The following is a 6,327-nucleotide window of genomic DNA, read 5'->3' on the forward strand; positions in this document are numbered from 1 at the left end:
CAAGTACACACATACCATCTAATTTTAAGGATGCATCTAAAAAAAAGCATTTAAACTAAAGTACACAAAGAGTCGATGCAATCACACCGGGTACAGTTTACTTGTACATTCTTGTGCATTTCTTGTATGCATTCTTTGTATTGGATCCGCGTTGCTGCGTTATGTAGGACAGCTGGCTACAATAATAATTATTGTATATTTCTAGTACTTGCACATGTGCAGTCAATTATTATTATCCGATTCCGCTATAGATCATGCCCTTGTTACCTTCTTCGGCAACGTGAAAATATAAAAATATATATTTTATTAATTGCGATAATTAACGGCGAAATAAAAACAAATGATGCGCTATACAACTTAAAATCACATCAGTTAGGACCGAACAGCTGAAACCCCATACAAATATAATCAGTTTTAATTGCTCAGCAATGAAGTTATGAACATAAAATTATAATATACACTACGGTACCAACATAAAAGCCAACGCCAGCCACCTCATAGAAACATTTTAAAAAGCAATAATTATTTAAAAAAATATATTCAAAGTGCTTTTCTCACCATTGAAACGACCGTGCCATTAAAAAAAAAAACACAATTAAATTAACAAACAATAAAACAAAAATAATTTTAAAAAAATATCAATTTAATAATTCATTTGGTTGGTAATTAAAAATGTCCTTAGTTTTTATAAGGTTAAATGGCGTTTTTTTTTGTAAATATAACAAAGACTAATGAAATAAGAACTGGTTAAAAATTAAAAGTAGCAACTACCTAATGAGATATAACAATAGAATATTATTATATAATCTATATTAGCATTTGTATTAAAAAAAAGTACAACCTAAATGCAAATTGCAGTGGCCAGTTAAATTTGAAATAATTGAAGACCTTGGAGCAACACCAAGACAATGTCTTTTTTTTAATTATTTTTTTTCAAAACGTTTTTTGGAACTAAACGTTTTGGAAAAAAAAGAAAAAAGGAGATGTTTTATTGTTGCTCCAAAGTCTTCAATTCTCTCTCTCTCTCTCTCTCTCTCTCTCTCTCTCTCACTGTCTTCCTAAATCCGTTTACACAAATCTCATTTAACAGTAACTTTAGAAGTCACCTACTATTCCACTTTCGACATTCTAAACAACCTCGAAGCTACTAAATGTTTTCAGTACTATCTTTCATATATATATTTCCTACTATTATTAGTGTAAATTGCAATACAAAATAAGTAGTAAAACAAACGAGAAGTGTAAATAAACGATTTCGGTAATTCTCAATGTCAGCAACCGTTTTGTTTGGCAGCCAGCAAATGCACAACAACGCGTTGGTCTGTTCATAGATGTTCTTTATAATAATATTATACTTCTGGTACATATACCTACAATTTAACGACATCTATTGCGTATTATAAATTGAGCAGCGTGTTTTTCTGGTTTTTTTTTTTATAAATAATGCAATTATTTTTCGTTACATCTGTATAACATGTACGAAATAAAAAATCGGATGATTTAAAAACATATATATATATATATAAATAATGCTCGCCGGTATCTATCCAACAATTGAAACAAAAAAACGTTAATGCATCTGGTTTCATACTGCGTTGAAATTAATATACAAAGCAGCGTTTGGACGGATTACACTTAACGGCCATAATTTATTCAAGTGCATTGTCTGTCTATAATTGCATCCAACGATACGGTGATTACCATAATTGATTATACTCAAGTTTCAAGCACGAGTTAAGGCTTCGTTTGGCTAAACGGCCAAACTTTTCATACACCTCCCCTTAAACTATATTCCCCGCCACTGTTTACAATACATATTTTTACAATTTAATAAATAGTTTGTAAATCGCATAATAAACTGTTTTGCTTTTGTTTGCAGACAAACCTAGTTAATTAACACTAAAGTAAACAAGTCGTTTGAACGTGACGCCTACAATTATGATTGAGTGAAAATAATTGAGCGATAACCATTTTGAAAAACGTTACATTTCAACAAGCCAGAGATTTGAAACCTAATTTTTTTTTGAAAACCATTTTTAAATCATTTCTTTCTTTCAGGAAAATCCCGTCTGTTCCAGTACAACGAAACGGTTATTGGGGGAAAAATCGATAATGACAAGACTGATTTACAATTATTAATCGATGATAATTAAGACCGACGAGTATAGCTAAGAAAGTCTCTCTTTCTCCCAACAAGGATACAATTGGGAAAACCCGTACACGACAAATTAACAACTAACAAGATTATCATAACAATTTTAACAAAACATATAACATAACATGTATTTTACTAGAGATGGTAGTTGTAATATTATGTTTCGGTTTTGTGCAATATAAACGGTTGTCGGTTGGCCATTACTTTTCCATTCACTTTGGTACACACGCATATTACATTGCATGTACCGAGTGTGTATTCTATATGCACACTTCGGATGATAAATGCTTATTTAGATAATAATATTATAATACACGTACAAACGACCTAATTGACATTGAGAATTGGTGTTTTACGTTGATTTTTAAGACTTTCCTTCCACCTTGAGGTCGGTCGCCGGTCGGATAACTACCGCATTTGTACCTACAGAAAAATGATAAGGATTCACAACGGTTCGTGGCATAAAGTGTTATACATATTATGTATTATTATTACCCACCTATTCTCACATGAACAATTATTTATATTTTAACATTCAATAATGATAAAATTGCGTTCAGCGTTTCGATAAACAATTATTTTTATTATTCGATTATAATATCATTATTATATGAAAATCGTGTGAACGGCGTAGGCTAATTTTAAAATAATAATTATCGCCAGGACTCGCGCAGCTCGTTATATTTTACTTAAACAATGACATTTTTAATTTTTAATTTTAGCAATTAATTCTAAAATATAATATATGCATCACGTAAATTAAATTAAGGTAAAATCAAGGCTCAAACTGTATAAAGTGTAAACTATAAAATATATTAACTATGAATTCCTCCATTGTTTTTTTAACATTTAGTCCAAAAAACCTTATTTAAATTCTAGAATAATTGTTTTGTTTGCCAATTAAAATTAATTAACGAACGGAAAAATAATCAACGCAACAAACCAAAAATACTGCGCTTATCTTGTTTATGTACTAACAAAGATATTTTTACTCAAATGAAAAAATATCATTTTTAGCCTTAGAATAATTGTATGTAATTATACATCTATGAGTATGTACTAAACTATTTTTAATTAATTATACCTACACTTAACAATAGTTTGTTTTTAAATTTGTAATTTAAATGTTTCAACATATCATTTTTTTTACAAGTATTTTTAACATAGACCTACATATGTATATAATAAAACTGTATACAAAAGAAGTAAAAAAGTTTACATGTTTACAGTGGCTTATAAAGTGTCCTCGTTTGAGGAAGACTTGAGATTTTAGACGATACTTACCTAATAATATCTAACCGCACAAATCCAATTGGTGTATAGTGTATGATTAAAGACAAAAATTTACTACCGACTAACCTAACCAACCAGTTTTGTGTTGAACTTTTGTTCATACTTGTAATCTATCCTCCGTCCTCGGCACAATATCATCTTGTAACATATCTAGACTGGTGTTACTATTTGTTCGAGGCTAAAATAACTCATGGTTGTTTCCAACCACATATTAATATCATTCTCTGTTCTATTTCCACAACGTTAATGCAGAAAAAGAAAAAAACACGGTTTACCCGAGATAACTTTAGCTTCTCAAAATAAAGAAACGTATGTCTTACTACCTACAGGCAATTTTACCCGTCGAGCATCTCGTCGTTATATTGGAACAACATTAAAATGTAACTTGTTACTATAAAATTTAAATAAAACTAACATAATATTATGTTCATACGTTTCGGACGGATCAGGTCTTATATGCGTATCAGTATATATATTTGTAATACACATTGTAGTATCAACTTTTTTTTAACATTTTAGTGCAATTATATTATAATGTAAGCTTAATACGAAAACCACCATTATATAATTAAATAAAATAACCTTACTTTTTTCCTTCAATGCACATATTATTAATTTTTAATTACTATTATTATAATATATTTGTTCGCGAATTCTAGAATTTACCCAGACATGTACGGACAAAACCTTATTATAACAAAAATTATTATAATATGTGAACATTTTATTCTAGTTTAATTGAAAGACTCGGGCGGTTTACATAACTTACATGTATAATAATAATGGTTAACAATGAAATATGTTCTTGAAGTTTTAATTTAAATGATTTCAATGACAACCCGAGGAATGATATAACACCTACCTTAGTGGGTTACTAATATTTTTATTGAACTTCTATAGTATATTATTATTCCAAGTCGGATAACGATAATAATTTCGCTCGAATCTCGAAACGGAGCCAATTATTTTTGTACAATATTATTATCTACTAATCAATTTATAATAGTCGTTTTAAAATCCTGTCCAACCGCCTGCGTTCCTAAAATTTGGTCATATCAACTTTGCTAGTTCTGACGTCATAGTATCATGCGAGCAACGTCCTTCATTCCCTGTTGTCGCCCATCCATTATGAATACATATAACAACAGTGTCCCGACCAAACCTGATGTGGAAAACTGAATGTGTTTACCATTGCCCCTGGTTGTGAGTTTTGCCTAAATCATCATACGAACCCTTAGCATGGCATGGACCGATGATGATGAGATAATAAAAATAATCACAACTTTCTATTTTTTTTTTTTCGCTTTTCTTGTCCAAGTAGTTGAGTATAAACGACAATGTTTAAACGGTTGACTGTTCGTTTCCCGGGGTGTTTTGTTTGAGCTGTGTGTGAGTAATGTAAAAAAATTATCATTAACGTGCCTGTGTGTGTGGTGTTTCCCATTACAACACACGGAGCTAAATAATACTATCTGGCGGCGCCATCGTTTAATTATTGTTATAAACCACAGTTGATATAAACAATGACGATTAAAATACAAACGACGTGCAAACGTTTTCCATACAACGTGGTGGCGACGATTGTAAGTAACCTAATAGTGACGAATATCTGAAAACGGATTTTCACGTTTAAACATGTTTTTACAACAAACCACACATTAATAATTTCAACTATACAGGCGGTTCTAAACATTACCAGAACTAGGCGGTGGTTGAAATTTACAATTTAAAAGAGTCTCTGCGAAACCGGATTTTCTATGTACGTTTAGGAACTAGAACTATAAACCGGAACCCGAGTGTTATGTAAAAAAAAAAACCACTAAAAAAACCGGAACCCTTTTTATTATAAATACAAATTAAAAAAAAAAAATCTGTTCCGGAACATGTTTTATAGCAATACAAATATTATAATATACAAATAATGGAAAAAAATTAGTAGAACAATTATTATTGTGTAATTGAATTATCAGTTTTATGAAACACAAACGCATCACAAATCGTAACATTTAATTGTTTTTTTTTTAAAGCTAAATTCTTGCCGGAACTTAAAAAACTTTAAGTTTCAATTTCTGCTTTTAAAAAAGGACTCTACAACAAAGAAAATCGGTCGAACAAAATAATATAAGATTCGTAGATTTTCAATAGCGTTCCAACTGTACACAAGTTCCATAACTATAAAGTTCACATAAGAGGCGATAACTGTAGATATTTAATAATCCATACTGACTTGGTGCAATTAGTTTAAAAATTAGCAACCCCCCTCCCCCTTTCCCTGTGGTAGTGAATAAATATTATTTTATGGTGTTGCCGAACGGACTATTTTCGAGGAGTTCTGTCTAGGCGATAAACCAGCTGTGAGAGTGAGTGAATTACCATTAGAGTGGGTACATAATATTATGTATTGTTGTATCGCACTGTATAGCTTATGTAGAACCGCAAATCATATTATACACAAGGGCCCAACCAATTGTAACATAATAACATGCGAATGTCTAGTCATTTTTAACAAAATAAAAATAACAATAGCTACAATAATAATCTATATGAATTATTTATTATTCAACATGATATTATTCGCAAAAATTTCAAAGTTAACGTTTACAGAACAGAAATGAGAAATTTTCAAATCTTTTTTTGTTAGAGGGGGGAGGGAGACTATTAATCCAGAAATTTACATCAGATCCAGAGGGGTGGGAAGATGGGGGATGAACAACAACAACAATAGCGTCGAGTTAAGAACTCCAGCACTCTTAGAATGGAAGCAAAGAGGCAGACAGACGACAATGTACAACGATGACTCAAACATTACAATATAATAATGCGAGAGAGAGAGAGAGAGAGAGATAAATAATTGATTGATGAGAGAAATAGATGAGCTG

Source organism: Adelges cooleyi, unplaced genomic scaffold (genome assembly GCF_023614345.1).
Source record: "Adelges cooleyi isolate 19-005CV unplaced genomic scaffold, UGA_ACOO_1.1 ACOO_flye_CR_arks_rails_tigmint_CR_PRNA_21, whole genome shotgun sequence".
NCBI lineage: Eukaryota > Metazoa > Arthropoda > Insecta > Hemiptera > Adelgidae > Adelges > Adelges cooleyi.